The following is a 19,958-nucleotide window of genomic DNA, read 5'->3' as shown; positions in this document are numbered from 1 at the left end:
TCGGACCCATCAAAACCCCCTTTCATCGAAAACAATATGCTTCCAGATTTGAGCCCTGCATGGGAATAAAACATGGGCCACACACACACAGAAATCCATATCCTATAGCATTGCATGCATGCTTTTCATTTGCAGTGCGGCGTGGCAGGAGCAATATTGATTTCTGTGTCTTTCGTACATGGTGTAAAAGCTTGTTTTCACCCTTTTCTGTATTTGAATGCAGCGTGTTAGAAACCACATTTGCACAGTGGCTATCGACGGCGGGTGATTGTCGGCGCGGTAGATTCAAATGTATCCCCACTTATGGACTTATTAAAAACATGTAACTTACGCATAACATGAACATTTCTTGTGCTTGTATTACAAGTAAAAGCTTCCCTCTCGCCTCGCTACGCAAAGGCTAATAATCAGACATTAGAACAGATGATTTTTTTTTATATCCAACTCAGTATTTTCCCCTCTCAGTCTTCAGCGGCGCAGACACTCTGGTCCCCCTCTGTTCTTCGTGTGAGGACGTAATAGCCCGACAGTCAGCGTTGCCTCATTTCTCCTCTACCATCCATCTCCCGGGTCGCCCCCCCCCCCCCCCCAGGCCTTCGTCGTACGGAGCAGACGTGAGTGACGCGATCAATTAAACACACTTCCTCTGGATGTCCTTCCGGGAGCTCAGGTGTTCTTTTCCCCCCTCTCCTGCTGTCACGTCATTATAAACGTTTTTTGGTTAAAGACGCCTCTCCCATCCGCCCGCCCGCCACGCCGTCTCCTTTGACTATGAAAAGCGTTGGTTGTTTTTTCTCGTAGCGGCGATTGTCGCGCGGTAAGCGTCCAACTTAGTGCGGGGCGGGTGTCCAGAATTGCCGGATCCCATCGCTGGCGTTTGATTTGAGCGCCATTGGCGCCGCACCCCCCCTCTTCCTCAGCCAGGAGCACAGCTCGGCCTCGCTTCCACTGGATCTTTGAATACGAGCGTGTCAATAGAGCCACTGCGCCGCAACCCTCTGGCATGATCCCCCCCCCCCCCCCCCACCCACCGTGTATTACAACTCAACTCCCGCCGCCGGTGTGAACGTCTCGTCCGTCGTCGGCAGATATCCGGCGATGACGCCACGGCGCCGAGCGGCGTGTCCCCGAGCACGGTCTGGCGTTTATTCAAATCAAAGTGATTTCTATGTGGCGTCCACGCAGGGAGAAACGAAACCCCACACACATACGTACGGAATTGATCTTGTGAAGGAAAGAGTTCTCGCTCCAGCTTCCCCCCCCCCCCCGATGAGTAATTAGGTTCTCGCGGTCTGTGTTTGCGCAGACGTGTCTTATTCCTTCCCTCCCCTCCATCAAATCCCCTCCCCCCCTAACCCTAACCCTAACCCTAACCCAAAAACAGCTTGCACTAACAATCCATTTCCCCACATTTCATTAGACAAAATCGTGCCCAACTTGACGGCTAAATCCGAAATGAACGAGGATATTAATGAGATCAAAAGAAGGAAGAGGAACCACTGGGTTGAAGTCAAACGCAGGAGTCGCCGAGTCGTATCAGGACGTCAGACGCGAGGGCACTGGACACCATCATCACGCCGTCGGGAGATCTACTGTACCCGGCCGGCGTTTAATGGAACTACCGCTTTGTCTCCTCAGCAACATCTCACAGTAGCAATTTGGGACGAGTGACTCGGGCGACGCACTTTTGCGCCGCTCCCTCTGTAAAACCCATGAAGGCGGTAAACAAGACGCCGGCGTCTCGCGGGGACAACGTGACTACTTTGCACAATTCTCATTGAAATCCTCTTAAAACTCCACGGGAGTGTTTGGGGAGGAGAGACGATATAATGGGTCCCTCAGTGCGGATCTGTGAAACGAAACCATTCAAAAAAAAAAAGAAGAAAAATCAGCAGTCATTAAGTGGAGAAACAGAAATTGGGTTTTGACCTGGAATTTCGCCGGCGCTGAATGGAATTAGTGAAAGTCTGAAAAATCCGTTTTTTAAGTGTGTTCAACCTGATCAGTGGGTTTCTGCATCTTATTCCGTGTGATCACTCGAATGCTCGAGGGACTAATCATAGAAAGAAACACTGACAAAGAGAAAACAAACAAAGGAACGAGGGTTCGATCTATAATTAATGGCCTGGATTTCATTATTGGCTGCAAGAAACAAATGTCTGGTGCTTAAATGATTTGCCTCTCATTGCAATCTGTCTGTTAAACCAACGTTTCACAGCCTCAACGTCCAGAAGCAGGATTATTATTATATATATATGCTTCAAGAAGCTACTGGGCATTCCAATGATTTCCCGTAGCATGAAGATAAAGAACATCCTTTAGAGGAGGCGCTGATGCCCGGCTGATACAAAAACTACAAATTGCGGAAATTAAACTATGAATGCACAAGTCCTCGCTCAACTTCTGCCCCGGTTAATCCCCGCACATTGTCAGAGTGATGATATGTAGATCCAGACTGTACGGACATGCTCAGTAGCGTGTAGCCGGAGGGGACGTCGGGCCGCGGGCCCTCAGCACTGCGAAATGGAAACTGCATTTCAAACCCGCCGGCTACAATTAGGCCACAGACGAACGAGGGGCTGGGCATGTGTCGGTGTTGTGAAATCAAATTGAATATATCAACAGACCTTTAAGGAAAGAAAGAAAAAAGTCAATATCATTACAGTCCACCTTCCTCGTGACGCGGCTAATCGCCTTTGGTTCGCGGACGCATCACTTATGCGACGATTACGAAAATGATTAAGAGCATGAACAGTTTAAGCTCTTCATTTTTTTTTTTTGCGCCCTTGCATTTTGCAGTTTGTTTCACGGTAATTATTTTCATAGGCCGAGAAGCTTAACAAATTAATTTCCGGTGCAAGGTCAGGCCTCCTGCTCTTATGAAAACTGTTAATTAGAGCCCGAGGGGCAGAGAGGCGATGAATGTGAAATGCCACCTTGTCCTTTAAAAAGTTTTGACATTTAATCCGTTTGGACAATTAGCTGGATTTCTGACTGCCAGGTTTTCCCACTCGTCAGGTGCCGGAGCGATGGAGAAGGTCGGTCAGAGAATATATTTCTTGTCAACAACATGGTGGGTCACACCACTGACTTTGGTACAGAAGATGGGGGTTCGATTCCCAGTCAGAATCCATCGTGGGCCCTTAGACAAGGCCCTTAATGCTGCCTGCCTACCCCTGATATGTAAGTGTTTTTTAAGTCAGCAAAATCAATGTAATGCACATATCAGCGACAACGTCTCCGCATTCACGAGGGGAAGCGGGGACACTCGATCCAGAGACGCAACAATCTTGAGTGAGAGGTACTGGGCGCGCCGCACTGCACATGAAATGTTGTGCGAGCAGCGACAAGACGAAGAAGAACGACAACAGGCTAGCTGAGGCCTGTCATCTCTCGCTCCTCTACCTGTCACTCCAGTCAGTCACTCACCGTAAAGTGTTAAGACTTTGCACAAATTGTTTCACTTATTTTCAGGCGTTGACAGAAATTGGATGTTTGTGTAAGTGTAATATATATATATATATATACTCTGTCTTTTTTGATGCCTTTCCATCAGTATTTGCTGTCATTTGAGTCGCCCATGCGTTGGCTTTGTTGGTCTGGAAATGTAAATATAACACAAGAGTGAAAACCCATATTAATTAATATTTAATCTGCAGCAATTCCCTCCTGCAAATGGGTGTTTATCCATCTCACTAAAGTCAAAACAGTCCTAACTGGCTGCCTCCATTACCTACTGTATAGTGACTCCAGACACAGACACTCTCCTCTCTCCTTGCCAATCCTATTTCATACCGTGTAACGCGGAGGATTGCGCCGTGGCAGAAAACTAATTTGGAACATTTAGCATCTTCGGATTGAATTTTAAATAAAAAAGTCATGGTTCTAATCTTCATGGGACAGATTAGTAAATCAGATTGGTCTCAGGTCTAGAGAATCATTTAGAAAATTGAAGCCATAATGTGCTAGCCCTGGCATTTCATCTGTGTTTGTTTTTTTGCACCACACGTATACTTGTCCTTCTTGATCCTAGCGCTGCTGTCAATCACATGGTTTATTACAGAGTCAGTAGTATTAAAGGAACCACACTAGGTCGGTCGTAAGTCCTTTTTATGGGATAGATTCCAGGTCGTTAATGTTAACAGTGACTCCTCAATGCAAACAGAAGTTAGTCACGGAGTTCCACAGGGTTCAATGCTGGGACCCATACTTTTCACCATATATATGCTTGCTTTAGGCAATATTATCAGAAAACACAACATACATTTCCAAAGCCATATCAAACGTATCAGGTAGTCAAACTTTCATAATAAAGGCCTGGATGAAAGATGGATCATATTTCTCTCATATTAGTTTATCTGCAATTTGCCCCCTGTAAAGTCCAGAACAGCATTCAAAATCCTCCTTAAGCACAAAAACCTAAATGACAAAGCTCCATCCTATCCTCATAAGAGCTCATAGTACCAACCTATCCCAACAGATTACTTTGCTGTAATAGAAAAAAAACACAAAATACAGCTTAATACAGCAATCCCAAGTCTGTACTGCTGCACTGCTCTAAACTGTGTGGGTGGGGATAAAACAAAAGTGAAATATCAAAAGTTGATACCGTCAGTATAGGAAAAGAGATGAGGCAACACAGCTTGAACGCAGCACGCAGTCCTTCCTACGGCAGACGAGAAGGTGAGTTTGGCCAAAGACGAGCTGGAGGAAGATGTTTGCAGACATGTGGCAGCCTTTCGCTGCACTACACGGGAAAAACAAGCAGGATGACGCAGAACTCACTAATTCAATTCTCCCTTAATTTACTTTTTCTGACTTCAAAAAAATTGACTTTTTTTAAAACATCAGGGTTAAAAACAAGAACTAATCAAGTAGGAAAAAGGGATATTTTTAATATAAACAGTGATTGAACCAGGTAAAGCAATATACTTTTAATTCAATTCTTCTGACGTCCAATTTACTCCTATTGCGTTAACTAATCTCAAAAATCAATCAGCGTGTTGTTAATTAGGTGCGAGGGAGATTTGAATCTATTGCTTGCGTGTATTATCCTACCTTCTGTTAACACTCACCGCTTACAGCAGATTTACAGTACAATCTCTTTAGGCACACTGCCCCAACACCACCGGGTAATGGCGATGTCCTCCAAGCATGTTTTATAAGGTGATCTTTTCCCCGAGTACAGAGGTGGACGGACACTTGGGTCTTGTTAAAGATAAAAGATGTATCACCGAGCCTCCGGCGCCGTCTCAACCGGGCAAATTGACGGAGCTTGTTTTGTTGCCTCAAAAAACCGGGGGACTTTTTTGTCGTTTGTGCCGTGTTGTTGTCTAATCTGTGAGTAATTACTGCAGTGATTCCTGGAGGGAACCAAGTGTCTCTCCGACAGAATACGAATACAAACTTAAAGGATACGGATGATTCACTGCCAGAATCACTCAGAGTCGGGAGCCTTAGCTGTGAACACACACACACACACACACACACACACACACTTTATTCAGTGTAATTATGAACTTCATTTTGAAAATAACCAACATTTTGTGACTTTTCCTCTAAATTTCACATCCGATTACACCCTGAACAAATTGCTAGATTTAATATTACAACATTATTGCTCGTCGAGCTTTTATTTTTGCTGTTGGATTAGATTCCTGACATCATTACGTATTACGTTTTCTGGGTTGCTTCGCTTGAACTAGCTGCGGCCTCGCCCGCCGCGCTAACCTCGTAATTTGTCCGGGCAGGTTGATGATGAGGGAAGATCTCATCATGTGATACGATCATCTCTGCCTCCTGACCAGAGACGCAGACTGTTAGACAGAACATGCTAGTCTCCTATAGCCTCGCACAAGCTGCCAAACTGATTTAAGGTTAAGCCAATTTTTGGCCATGAAGAACAGACTCCGCATCTTCTCTCTCTCTCTCTCTCTCTCTCTCTCTCTCTCTCTCTCTCTCTCTCTCTCTCTCTCCTGTTATGTAATTTCAACATTCAGAGAAAATATCCAAAGAGCCGGCGAGGAAGAGGCGAGGGGAGGAGAAGTGATTTCCACTCTATTCTCGGTCACAGTGTGTGGCGGTATACGGGTTGACAGTGGGGGAGGTGCAGCTCGAGGGCCGGGGTCAGGATCTTGGCTTATTGTTTGTGCCTGTGAATATTGTAGTGTGTGTGCATCTTTATGCGCGTGTGTGTGTGTGCATACTGTACACTACACCGCCCCCGGTCGCATCTCGGCTCCGTCTCCTAATCTCTCGCAGGCCTGATGAATATGAACACAATTGATACCACACTGCCAGCTGTCGCTAATACCCTCTTTCTTTTTTGTGTGTGCTAGTACTGCCCCTGGAGACAGTGGGTATAATCACAAAGACACATAATGAGATTATCCCAACCAAAAAAACAACAACAACAACAACAAACAAACAAACAAACAAAAAGAGGAAACTTATTTGAATTGTGCAGGATTTATGAATGAACCAGTCCAAACGGCATCACGAGCCGTGGCAGCAAATCCCAGTCAAACAGAAAACGATGCTGTTCATTTTGATGATGCTTTAACCCAACAAATGTGAAATGATGATGACAAGTCATGAGGAGTTTTCTCAACTTCTTCCTCCAGTTTGACGCAGATTATTTTTAAAGGAGCCATATTCTGCTTTTTTCAGTTTTTCTCTGTCCTCTAGTGTGTTATAGGTTTTCTGTGCATGTACGTCCGTAAGACGGTGATGTGCATAAAGCGGCTAGTTTGACAGGCCCCAAACAAAGCCTGGTAAAGCGAGAGAACTTCCTACTTGTGCTGGAAGCGGATGACCAATCACAACAATAGAGTGGAGCCAGCTGGCCAATCAGAGCAGGACTGGACTTTCATCGGGAGGGAGGGGCCTTAAAGAGACAGGAGCTAAAACCAAGTGTTTCAGAGAGAGGCTGTGAAAGAGGAGTTGCAGGAACGGACAGTCTGAGGAAGCCGATGCGTTCACTGAACATTTGAGCGTGTGAACATTCTCAGCTAATAACCCAGATTAAAATTATGAACCTGAATATGAGTGTAATATGTCTCCTTTAAAGGTATTGGACATTACACAAGCGATCACAAACAGCTGCCCCTGGGTGGGGTTGAACGACGCAACGCAACAGACGTTCGATTAAAAAGTTCTTCCCGGAACATACTGCACGACGATCCGTGTTTCAAGCAAACACGCCGTCGCTTTTACTTTGACGCAGTTAATTCTGACGCTCGTTCCTTCACTCATCTCTAAGCACTGTTCCCCATCCTCCGCTCACCATTCTTTAAACCCAATTTAAGTGAGTGGTGGTGTCCTCCAGCGCACAGTGGTCACATTTGGCAACCTCGCAGCAGCAAAAAAAAAAGGATTTCAAAGCAGATTGGCGGAATCGGAACATCTTATTATTCCGCGTTTTTCGCCGGTCAACCCGAGCCGCTCGGCTCGTTCCTCGGGCAAAACAACCGCCGCGTCCCTGGAGGCAGAGGAGCTGCTGGAGGAGGAGGAGGAGGAGGAGGCAGGGAGCCGCTGCCAGCACCAGTCTGTGGAGCACAGTTTATTCCGACTCCTCCGCAGGACATTAATGAGCCAGGATAGTGGCTGTCTTAATGGGCAGCCAGACAGACTTTAAGTGCCCCGCGGAGTGCGATCCACCGAGGTACGACATCGCCGCTGCAAGGCCCCCGACAGATTGCGCTCCGTCTTCATTTTGCTGCGAGTCTGCTTCGAAGATGTTCATTATAAAGGGCTCGTGGGACCGTGGTCAGGCCACGGCGTCACATATAGTTCCACACAACTTCGACTTTAGGAACCAAAGTGACTCATTCTGCGCTCGGTATATATGTTTGGGAGCTTTGCTTCTCAGCTGTCCTCGTGGATGGATCAGTATAGTCTACAGCAGGAGGTTTTCTGTGTCGTCACACTGTATCCGATTTATGGTTTTGTAAAGATTTCAGTAAAACAGAGGTACTCCTTGATATTATTTTTCACTATAAACCTGGATTAAACACATTTGAATAAAACATCCTGCTCCTTCAAATACTTCACCGTGCATAGGGAATAAGAAATAAGTAAAACTGGGACTAATTGTTTTTTTTTTTAAGCTTAATGCAAACTATTGCACACGACACATCCGGCACTCGCCTGCTGTCATCTGGCAGGAGAATTATGATTAATAATCACAATCATGAAGGGGGCAAAAGTCCCTCTGACAATCACTGAGCATGTATATACATATGCTGCTACTTTAGTCCGTTTCCTGCAGTGGATTCGGTTTTTCTCTCGCACATTTTGAGCATAGCCAAGTGATTCTGCAGGTGGAGCGTTTCTCCGACGCCCAGAGTTACGATGGCAAGATGTGAGAGCAAGGTACAGTCGGTGAGACCTATATCCTGTTAGTTTTATTCTCATGCTTCATCTCCGCTGTTGCCTCAGGCCGGGCGACCGAATCTGCAGAGGAGCTCAGTCGTCGCGTTCAAGGAGAAAAAAAACACACAAACACCTGTAGCACAGAGCAGACCCCCGGTGGACTTGGGTTCAGAAATCCTGGATCTATATGAGCTGCAGGTACACGTGCTTCACAACCCGCCGCTGCTTCGCCTGAAGCTTCGGGGAAACAGTTTGCGCGGCGTCTAATCCCGTCGCCGCGTTGGGATTCGCGCGCGCTATCATGCCGCGCGACGGTGTGTGAAATGAGCTAACCGGTGATGAACATGTGTACTCCGCACATGCAACACACACACACACACACACTCCTGAGAGATAATACAAACCGACTGTATTGGATAACGCGTATACCACAATGACATTTACTGCATAGTATTTACAGTCTAGTCGCCACAGAGGATGATTGTTGTGGCGTATCTTAATACCAGTAATGCTGATATGTTTCGGAGCAGCTCGCTTTAAACTCAGTTTCTGAGTTTGAAGTGAAAAGCTGTAAATACATTTAGAGGTTTTGGGGGTTTTTTTAAATTTCCATTTCGCAATAACCCAACAGCTTTTCTCGCATCTTCCAGACGCTTCTCCGTCTTCCAGAAGAGAAAAAGGAAAACGCCGAATTGGGCCCTTTGCTCGTTGATTAGAAATAAAATGCTCTCATAGCTTCGCTAATAAAAGTCGAGCGAAGCTGCCAAAGGAAATAAACCAACCGCAACTGCACTCACAGCTTGACCGACCAGAAGTTATTTCCTATGAATATGAATGGATAACACATCAGCGTAAGGATTAAGTAGGAGGAAGAAGACGGCCTGGGGCACGGTGGTGTCAGTACATCTCTTGTGTTCCATTCGATTCTGTGCCGTGACCCGTGATTTACAGCGGCGGAGCTGCGGCCACACATGTAGCTGTAGGTGTGTATTTCTGGCCCCCCTCAGCACTTTTGGCACGGCGCTCAGGCCAAAGGCGACAGGAGGGAAAACCCGCGGATGCAGAAATGAAATGACAAGCCGTCGGCCGCCATCAAGCAGATCTGGACGCTATTTGCTGACACCGGGCAAACCGAGCGGAATCTAAATATGTACCGTGCACACGGTCAGAGAGTGCAGCGCCGCGGAGGCAGGGTTAACACGCGTGCGAGAAACAGCTGGACACACACACACACACACACACACACAGATTGATTGCATGTGAGCACAGGCCCGACCGCGTGGGGCCGAGGAGCAGGTGCCATCATGTACGTATGACCGTGGAACAGATGAGACAGTTTAGAGAGAGAGGAGGTGGGGGGGGCGGCATCCCCCAATGGATTCACTCGGGTATATCTGCTGGTCCTTATTCCATTTTCCCCGTTCTTCCCGCGTGTGGGCTAATCGGCGCACGGCGGCCGCAGCGAATCGGACGCCCGTCTCACCGCACACGACGCCACAGAACACACATCCTCGCGGGGCCGGTGCGGCTCGGCGAGCGCCAAATAGCCATTTAATGGCATTTTAATTCAAAAATAAATGATCAACAACAGCGCTGGTCTCCTTTTCACTCAGAAATTGTTGTAAATATATGAGTGACAAGCATATATATATATATATATATATATATTGTCCGGTAAGCCTGATGTCATGATGGGTGTCAGCAGGACAAACCCAACGTCTCCGGTGTGACTCGACGCGCCAACGGGACGAGTCATGACTTGGAGCCCAGACGTGTGTTTTCTTCTCAGGCACGATGACACACACTTTCCCGCGGACTCGGAGGAGTTTCACCCTGCGTGCTGACGAGTGTCCCCTGCTTCTTTTCGAAAAACGTGCGGACGCACAAACGATCATTTTACAGCCAAACAATGCGCGGGAACGCGGCCCTGCTGTCGCCTCCTCCTCCTCCTCCTCCTCCTCGTCCTCCTCCTCCTCCTCGTCCTCCTCCTCCTCCTCCTCCTCCTCCTCGTCCTCCTCCTCCTCGTCCTCCTCCTCCTCCTCGTCCTCCTCCTCGTCCTCGCCGCGGGGCTGAAGGAGCTGCGCTCGCTCTCTTGAGGACAGAACTCACCAGGGCCTCAGCCACACACTTGCCCGGGCGTCCAGGTGGAGAGCGTACAGCCCACTTAGCTCCGACTCCAGCGCCAACATTTTTCTCAAGCCGACCCCCCCCCCCCCCCCCCCACCCCCCTTACTTCCGTGGACAAGTTGTTATCTCTCCGTCTTGGGAAGCGAGTTGCACGGCTCCCTGGGGTGACCGCTGGGAAGAGCTCTGTCAGAAGACTCCTGCTTCAGAAAAACATTCACTGCTGCTACTGTTTTTATTTATGGGTTTCTCGCCCCCCCCCCCCCCCCCCCCCCCCCCCGGTTCCTTTCACGCCTTTGGACTGAAATTTACATTTTTCCGCATTTGCCAGCAGAACCTTATGAATTCGAAAATCGTGGCGCGGGTTATCGGCGACTCGTCAGGCTCGACGGGGACCCTCCGTCTCGCCCCCCGGCGTCCGTGCCTCTCTGCGGCAGCCAACACGCACAACATCCCCCCCCCCCCCCCCCCGCGGCAACACGGGGGACAAAGATGGCAATCTCCCCTCCAAACCCCCATCAGCATGGAAAGCGCTTCACCTCCGTTCGAGCCAAGTGCCTCTGAGATCCCAACCTGATCCCGTCGGCCAATCAGGCGCAGGGAGCAGGAGGGAAAACACAAAGAGAGATAAAGTGTTATCATTGCTTCCTTTCTTCTTTTTTTTTTACCTCATTCAGAGACTTCGGTGTGAGGCTGCTATTCCCGGTGCGTGCGGCGGCGGCGGCGGCAGGACTCCCACTCATTCATTCATTCCACAAATCCGTCTCTTTCTGCGTCCCCGCTGTGTGTTGTCCCCCCCGCTCCTCTTGCTCTTCCTCGTGCCTCGGCGAAAAGAGAGGCAGCGTTCAAAGCATCCCCTTCTTTTATTCTGCCGCGCCAGCTGACCCCCGCCTTCATGCCGCGGATGATGGAGATAAAGGAGAAAAAAAAGAGGGGGGGAAAAAAAAGAAAAGAGAGGCGGTGGTGGTAGAAAAAGCAGAGGAGAGGACACACAAGCTCCCGGGATTTATGTTTCCTCTCCCCCCCCCCTCTCTCGGCTTCTCCCCCGCGCTCACACAACACACGGCGGAACAGGCGCGCGAGGGGGCAGACGTCAGACTCGTCCGGGCAGCGGCGTGTACGCGTTGTTGCTCCGCGGGCTCCTCACCTCGTCTCTCTCCCCCACCCTCTCTCCTCTCGTATCCCCTCGCTGCCTCCCTCCGTCCGCGGCTCGTCGCTTTCACACGGGAGGAGGCGGCTCTACGCGTGCGGCGGCATCTGTGAATGTGCTTATGTTGTTCGGGGGGTGGGGGGGACTAAAGTAGCCTCTTAGCTGAGATTGAGACCACCCTCCCCTCCTCCCCTTCCAGAGATGGGCTTTTCTAATGGCATGTACCATTAAAGCTCGGAGAAGGGTGGGCCGCAGCACTGGAAGGAGAAGGGGGGAGGGGGGGATGGAGACACACACACACACACACACACACACACACACACACACACACACAGAGCCGAGGGGAGAGAGAGAGAAGGAAAAGGGGGGAGTGGGAACGGGGGAATAGAAGGAGGGAGAGGAGAGGGATGGAGAGGAAGAAGACGTAAAGAGAGATTCCAGTCCGGAGATCAGAAGTCTCCGTTAAACTGTTCGCGAATAATTGACCAACACAGCGCAAGCCCCCGGGTCTGCAGCCGTGACCTCACTGTACAGATCCTTCATCCTCCGGCCCGGGCGTGTGTTGAACTACCGTACGGGACGAGAGCATGTGTCGGATTTGGCGGCGGCGGCGAAATTAATTTCGGGAAGGGCGGCAATCGCGTCACGGACTGGGCCCAGTCCCGCACGCGCGACCGACCGCACAATGGCACGCGTGCCAGAAACGGGAACATGCGGTGGAATGAGAGTCATTTTGTTTCTGGGTAGTCGTTGTCGTAGTGGGAGTAGAAAGTCTCCAGATGCCACCGCGTTTGGCCGAGACTCAACCCCCCCCCGAAAGCCGATTCCGCCGGGACATTTCCATCCGCCAATCGGAGTTTCAGGCGTCACTGCATGAAGAGCGTGTCTGTTGTGGAGGTGACACAGCGTCTGGTGCGCGGATCTAAAAAAACATTACCCGCCTCGGCCAGCTCACCTCCTCTGAGCCCACGGAGGCCAGAGGGCCGGACCTGGCTCTCGGAGGAGCTCGGCCTGGAGACAGGAAGGAGGTTGTCCTGCTCGAGGGGGAACCGGGGCTTCTGGACATCGCACCGTGACACGCAAGAGGGAAAAAGACACAGTGCATCGCATGCATTCAAAATGAGCAAAGACACCTCCAAACGTTGTGGCTCTTTCATCATGTCTGGTCTACTACAGAAGTCACAGACTACTTTGCATTTTGCCCTTAGAGGGAATGATGAGGCGACGGGCAACAGGGAATTGAAATCGCTAAATTGCCACTAAGAGTGCAGCCACTAATACAATGGTGTGTGTGCGTGTGTGTGTGTGTGTGTGTGTGTGTGAGCCTGGATGACCTGAAGAGAAAGGCCCCCGATCTCGCGGCTGCACGCCACATTTCGCTGCAAAGTGCGATGCGGTATTTTGAGCTCCGGGCCGTCGGTCGGCCTTTGAGCTCGAGGTGCTGAATCAAAAGAAAAAACTGGAGCGTGTGACCGCGGGCACTCAGCAGAGCAATTTTACTGGAAAGGATGAGTTGTTCCAGCGGGCGGCGAAGGCGGCGGCGGCGTCATGGGCGGAAGAGAGAGAAAAGGCGAAAGGGACCCACTTTTGAAAGAGAAGTCAGCGTCGCCGCAACGGAGGTAAAGTGTGCCGCACACAGGTTGATGTATGATTCCAGGAGTGGAGGAGTGTGCTCTGAATTGTGCTCTTGTTTTTTGGGTATGTTTTCCTTGAAAAAAAAGACAACGCTATATCAAAGATTTTGTTTCTCCAACCCCCCATATTACTCATCAATAAATATTATAATCACTAAAAATTGTGACTGAATGCTTAAAAATAAGTATGAGATTGATCAGATTGCAGCGCAAATCTGCAGGAATGACAGTTAGCCATTGCTATCAGGAAAATAGTGAAGGATTCAGTGGAGTGCTGATGACTGTTTTTCCTGCAGTAATCATGGATTTTTAGGAGTCTGTCCTCCACCAAAAAATGGCCGCATAGGTCAAATTGTTTAAGCCGCCGATTACGTATGCGGTCGGTTTAAAGATCGCAGACCTTTGGTCTCGCGGGTGTTATGTACACGGCCGCTAGGGGTCAGCAGTGAGCTGGGTAAGTCCGTCAAGTTTGTGTATTTCAACGGATTTGCTTTGATTCTCTATCGTGCTAATCCCCATTACCGTTACAAGCTCATCAACCGTGCGCTGGTGAAGAAATCAAAGCCCCACGATGCTCTGAGGCGAAAAGTATTCGTGGCGTTCCTCCCGTCGGTGTGAAGGGGAGCTTGAGTGTGTTTGATACATGAATCATTTCAAACACGCGGGTGTAAAAAGGACTATAAATAAAACTGACTCCTCTTATTCAGTTAATGAACAGGACATGACTACACACACACACACACACACACACACACACACACACACACACACACACACAGGGCCCGTCCTGACCACCGCGCAGCCACATGAGTCAAGGTCATGTTTGTCAGGTCAATATACCAAGAATCCATCTAAAGCCTTTTTTCTGGGGACTGTTTGTGAAAGTCATGCGTGAACGGAGCGGGTATATCTTTCCATATGTATGTATGCAAGTACAGTATGTCATGTACTGTACGTCTTAAATCTTTCAGAGCGCTGCCGTGACTGTGGGCGCTGCCTCTTGCCTTTTTGGAATTGGAGTATGATTCCTTTTTTCTTTTTCCCCCCCCGCAGCCATCTGGTGTGTCTGTTTGGGCCCTAATAAGAGGGAAACAGAGAGGCATTAGAGTTCAACACATGACACACACACACACAAATCTAAACCTAATTCTAACCATAATCCTAAAAGCCCTAACAAGTCAACCATTAAAAAACAAAAACTGTTGGAGCTGCTCCTTCGTTGCCTCCCAGTTTCATTTCGCTTCTTCTGACATTGCTCCACCTTGTTGTTTTTTAAATTGTTTTTAATCATTTGCCGTATGTGCTATTGTACGTGTATAATGCGGGATATATTTGTTGTCATCACCAGGTGCTCACACTTTATGAGATCACGCGCACACACACACACACACACACACAGAAAGGACAAAGGCAGCAGATGGAGGGGTCCTCCGACATGCTGCCGGCGCTGGAGCCGGGCCCAGCGCTCGAGCCCCACCGGCCTCATTGGGCCTCCGTCGATATCTAGTGCTCCGACAGACTTTGAAGTTGCGGGGACTCGCATCCAGACAATGCGATGCAGGTCACTCTGGGAATTGTTACACAAAATGGATTTCTTTGGGCGGATGATGATCGTTTGACGAACTTTCGGTGATTGTCCGACCAAAGCATTGGAAATGTTACAAGGCACAGCAGGCTTGGAGCTCGCGCGGTAAGCTAGCAACATTAGCATGTCCTGCTAACACGCTAGTGACCAAGTGTTTTAGGTCTCAAAAAATAGTGACTGAATGCTCAAAAAAATGTTTTTTTTTCCAGCAATGTCCTGACTAACTTACCTCTGCTCAACTGGTGCAAAGAAAACTGGGGTCAGCCCTATGTTCCCACATTTCTAGGACATTTTCATAATTAGGGTTAGGGTTAGGTTAGGGTTGGGGCTAGGGCTACTGGATAATAGGTTGGGTGTAATTGGCTACCAAATTGGGAGAAAGGGGGATAAAATCTGATACAAATTTATGAAAGAGGAAATGTGGGAACATAGGGCCTAATTTTCAGTGAAAAAAAATTCTTAGAAATGTGGGAACATAGGCACGCTCCCAGAAAAGTACACACAACATGAGCTGCCGACAAACACAGATTCAGCCACAACATAAAAACAACTGGTCTTAATCATGGAAGCTGGTCGGTTGCATATCCACAATCTGTTTCGACTTCATCCCGAACCATCAGTCACTCGCTTTTGAAGCCGAAACATATTTTGAGCGTCCCGACTCCCGTACGTCAGTGCGAGGGAAGATAAATGCCCCCAGTTATGTCTGAGCAATTACAGCGATCATTTTTCTCTGAGAGTTCTCATTTGTTGTGAAATATAGTCGTCAGAGGCTTTTCTGAATTCCACGCACGGAGCACAACACGTTTTGCACTCATGTGGGGGGGGTGGGGGTAGGGGGGGGGGGTTCTGTGTCTTGCAGTAAATGCCCAGAGGCGTACACAAAAAAGAAAAAGAAAAAGGCTAGTGTCTAGTGTTGTTAGACACAATTATGCCATTTCTCCGAGCGGCTTATACAAGAGAGGGGCAAATATGGCAATGTTTGCGACCAATAAAAACAGAAAGTACACACACACAAGCCTGTCACTGTCCCCCCCCCCCCCCCCAAAAAAAAACCCCATCTGACTCACTGGTGTCTCTGAAGCAGACGGCTGCCTCTCGCCGGTGTGGTTGAATGACTCTGGCCGGGATGTGATGGTTATGGAGGCACATTAGACTGATCCGTGTGCAGGTGGCCGGGCGGCCGGTGACAGCCTGTGTCGTAGCTTCGCCCTGTGTCTACAGCCTTGGAGCCGCATCATTACTGGGAGGCGAGCGTGTTGCCAGGTGACCCCCCCCACGGGTAGCCCCCAGGACTGATGGTGTGGTGGTGCACTGGCCCATGAGCGTCTTCCCAGCAGCTGTGGAAACGACAGTTAATGGGAGCAATGTGGGGGGAACAGGGAGCTTCATCAGGAGCGGCAGCGAATGAAAGCAGAGTCTCAAAATGTAACTGTGTGTCCTCACAGTTTTTGACCAGACGGGTGTAGTGCATCTGTGGGTGGTTGTTGTCGTCGCCGTGTAAACTTCATCACCGTTCTGTAGGAAATGATGTCAGCTGGGTGTGTGGTTACATCACGGCCCCTTGGCAGCGTTAGCTTTGGGTTGACACCTAATGTGTTGACACATATTCCCCAACCACAGCCAAGGTCAACGAAATATTGAAACAACATCGTGTTTGTAAAGATCGGAGCATTTTTGTTACAGCGGTTCCATCAGGTCACTGATGTGCTTGAACATTTAACAATTCAACTTCTCCAATCGGCCATGCTTTCCCCCGTGATCCTGTCCAGATGAATGACGCGAAATTAGCAGCATCGCTACACGGAAAGCTACAAGTAAGGTAAAGTAAAAAAAAGAAGTTAAGGAAGGAACTAAGAGAGGAATAACAGCCATGTTTGTGATATTCATGTAATCCATATTGATTGGAACGTTTGATTGTTTGCTGAACCGCTCCAATCAAAGCCAAACAGGCTTGTAGTTTTCCAAAACCAAAAATCACAGTAAGGAATTAATTAAACGCTGTGTTCGCCTGCTGGCACAACGCTAACGTGCTAGTACCTTGTGTTTAAGGTCAGGAGACTTTCATACGAAGCGACATTATCAAAAAATGATATATAAGATTGCAACTGTGTAACAGTGTAGGCTATTGTTAGCAGCTCTGTGCCAGGTAAAATAATAAAGATAATAAGATTAAGTATAAATCTACATATTTCAAATTCAGACTTTTTTCGTGAAAAATAAAATCAATGCATTAAAAAAGGACAAAAGTGAGAACAACTGAATGACAAGAGAAAGTAAAACATGTAATTCAAGCTCACAGTCATATTTTGACAAGAGAGAATATTAAGCTGTCCCTCTCTCTACTTTGAACCGTTCTTGCAGTTGAAGTGTGCTAATCCGGAGGTACGACGACCTTTTGACCCCAATCGGACGAACGGGGAGCAAGTTGTCTGCATCGTCCTTTCCACGGTTTCCCCTTCGTGGCAGACACGTGTTTTGCAGTGTCTTCAGAAGGCTCAGAGGGGAGTGGCGGGAGGCCAAGTCTGCCCGGCGAACAGCTGTCTTTGGCAACAGCAGGGAGGCTGAGGCAGCGGAGGGACGCGGGGGACGACGACGACGACTGTACTCACATTGAATGAGGCCATCAGTTGAACGGGGTCCTCAGAGAAGAAGAGACTCAGACGGATCAACTAACAGCCACCTGACGCCTGCGCTTCAAGGTCAAGTCCTTGGACAGCTACAAATCACTAGATCGACACTCCTGCATCTGTAGGAGGCCTGAGCTGCAGACACACACCGGTCCAGATAAAGGACAAACAACCCACTGTACGTGTCAGTTACCGACCAGATATAATGTCTCTCAACAGCATGAGGCCTATTCCATCCAGCAGGGGTCCGTGATTTAAAGGGGCCGTAAGCGATTTTGGACAACGGCTAGTTTCTCTCTTTGTTGTTGTTGTTGTTGTTGTTGTGATTTTACCATGAACCCCGCAACGCCGGGTACGGGACACTGACCGCGCTAACCACGAGGTCAAAACCCCAGAGTTGCACGCCAGCAGCTGGCATTGTCTGAGGTGTTCGACGAGGGATGTTCGATGTGCGGTGCGGTCCGAGACATTTTTTGGTTTCAGATTCACGGAGGCAGGGCTGAGCCAAGAACCCCGATCTTTTTCCTTGCGGCGCACACACGGAGCCGACAGCTAGCGGACCGCGAGGAAACGTGTGTATTGCTTTAGGACCCCTTTAAGCTACTGACTGTGCACTTCCTACATTGCAAACAACTTGAGTCCGTTCGGGCCGGTGTGACGAGAGTCACACTCGAATAAAGAAAACCTACTTCAGGTTTCACAGTCTTGCTCCAGTGATGGGAGACACCCAGTCTAAACAAACAAAACACAACGCTTTTTCCACGATCATAACTGTCTGACAAAAATGGCGTCAGTAGAGAAACAAGGAAACTGGAAAAGGAAAATCTCTGCTCCGGGTGTGTGACGAGGTCGACCGCAGCCAAATTCTCTCCACAGGCAAAAAGCTGTTAATTTCATACGAGCGTGGTAATAGTGGCGGCAAGCGGTGCTAATTGCTGCAAGGAGATTAGGGGTTGAATGTTTTCCCCATAATCTTAAAATTAGCACATGTGGGAGTAGTTACTTGAAAACGTATGAACCTGTCTTTGCCGTGCCGACCGGACGTCGTTACACCGAATGTAGGGGCACTGAAGGAAAATGTGTCGCACTGCATGCCGTCATTTCAGATGGAAGGTCTGATTGAGCTTGAATTTTTTTTCTTCTCACTAAGATTTCTCTCCTTTTCATTCTCACTCATTCTAAAAATAGACGCGTTGCTCCGCAGCTGGACAATAAGCCGCCGTCGTCAACGGGACGAATCAGCGCGGCCGAGGAGTCGATCCTGACCTCGATGATGGTCGCTCGTTCATATTCCCTTTGTGCACCAGCCTTCAGTATGAGAACTCTTACAGGTGGTAAGAGAAAAACACTGCTACGATCTCTGATCTGCCACAGGTACAGAATGTGACCTTTCGTCTTCCCGCTGTATCTGAACCTGAAGCAGACGAGATTTTGTGGATTTTCCACTCGCTGGATGTTCAGCGAGCCTCCGCTTCTCTAACCCCTGAAAGTCCGAACACGGCTTCATGTCTTTGTTACATCCTCTTCACCTACGTAGGCTGCGTCTGCCCATTCTTGGACGTTGACTGGTTGGCAGACGGGCGTTCGTCAGATGCCGGCGTGTCGTCAGTTGGGCGGGCACTAGTCTTTTCCGTTTGAATAGAGAATATGAATGAACCGGTTAATTTCATTGGCAGTGTGATTATGTCATGTCATTATGGTAGTACAACCAGCATCACCAACTTCAGGGGAAGATACTTAACACTAGTTTGAGTGCACCAAATGAACGCCCTCGTCGTTCAAAAATGATATGATCAGGGAGGTTTATCGTCGGAGGCAAAGACTCCAAGTAATCCTTCAAAAATTGTAATCAATTTTTTTTTTCTCCTCCTCACTTTGCTTCTTTTCTGCTTCTTTTTCTTACAAAATTTTTTCTATGCTTTCTCAACTTCCTGCAATTGGTCAAAAGGTGTTTTCACATTGCAAATGGATAAAGCCTTGGATTAATTTTTTCCACCCCCTTAGTATAACTGCATGTTGGTCCGTTTTGTTCATCCTTTGTGTGTACTTGATTTTGCGACATCTGCGTGCACTTTTGCTTTTGGATAAGACTTTATTCCTTACAATTTTCAACTGATTATGTAAATCGCACAATTTTCTCGCAGCTGCACCCGGAGCTGTGTTCCGCCGCCGCAGTTAACTTTTATGAAAAGATGAAAATGCTGGTTGATGAGAGTTCGGCCGCGGAGGAAGGTGGTGATTTCCGGTGGCGATATAGGATATTCTGTCGGGGTTGTGTTTCATCAGTATGCACTGGCAAATGGTTAAGAGTCCAGGAATAAGAAAATTGTGATTATCCGTCGCTGGCGGTGTGGAAGCGGCGCTGTAAACAGGCAAAGTGACTCAAAACTGAACTCAACAGCATATTCGCTGCATATATTAGCTGATATATTCCGTGACCCCCGTGCCTGCTTTCCATATCA

At 48.5% G+C, this 19,958-nt stretch overlaps 1 protein-coding gene across 2 annotated transcripts in view; it reads right to left on the bottom strand.

The window, feature by feature from the left end:
• Positions 1–11,811, bottom strand: part of b3gat1a (beta-1,3-glucuronyltransferase 1 (glucuronosyltransferase P) a) — a 77,001-nt gene extending 65,190 nt beyond the window's left edge. Inside the window, exon 1 of one of the 2 annotated variants that reach the window (XM_035622107.2) lies at positions 11,166–11,811. The gene's annotated coding sequence lies outside the window, so the exon portion shown is untranslated. The remainder of the gene's footprint in view (positions 1–11,165) is intronic. The other variant, XM_035622108.2, reaches the window with a different exon arrangement.
• Positions 11,812–19,958: the final 8,147 nt, after the last annotated feature.

The sequence above is a fragment of the Scophthalmus maximus genome, chromosome 11 (genome assembly GCF_022379125.1).
Source record: "Scophthalmus maximus strain ysfricsl-2021 chromosome 11, ASM2237912v1, whole genome shotgun sequence".
In the NCBI taxonomy this organism is placed as follows: domain Eukaryota; kingdom Metazoa; phylum Chordata; class Actinopteri; order Pleuronectiformes; family Scophthalmidae; genus Scophthalmus; species Scophthalmus maximus.
This window is presented reverse-complemented; position numbering and strand designations above follow the sequence as displayed.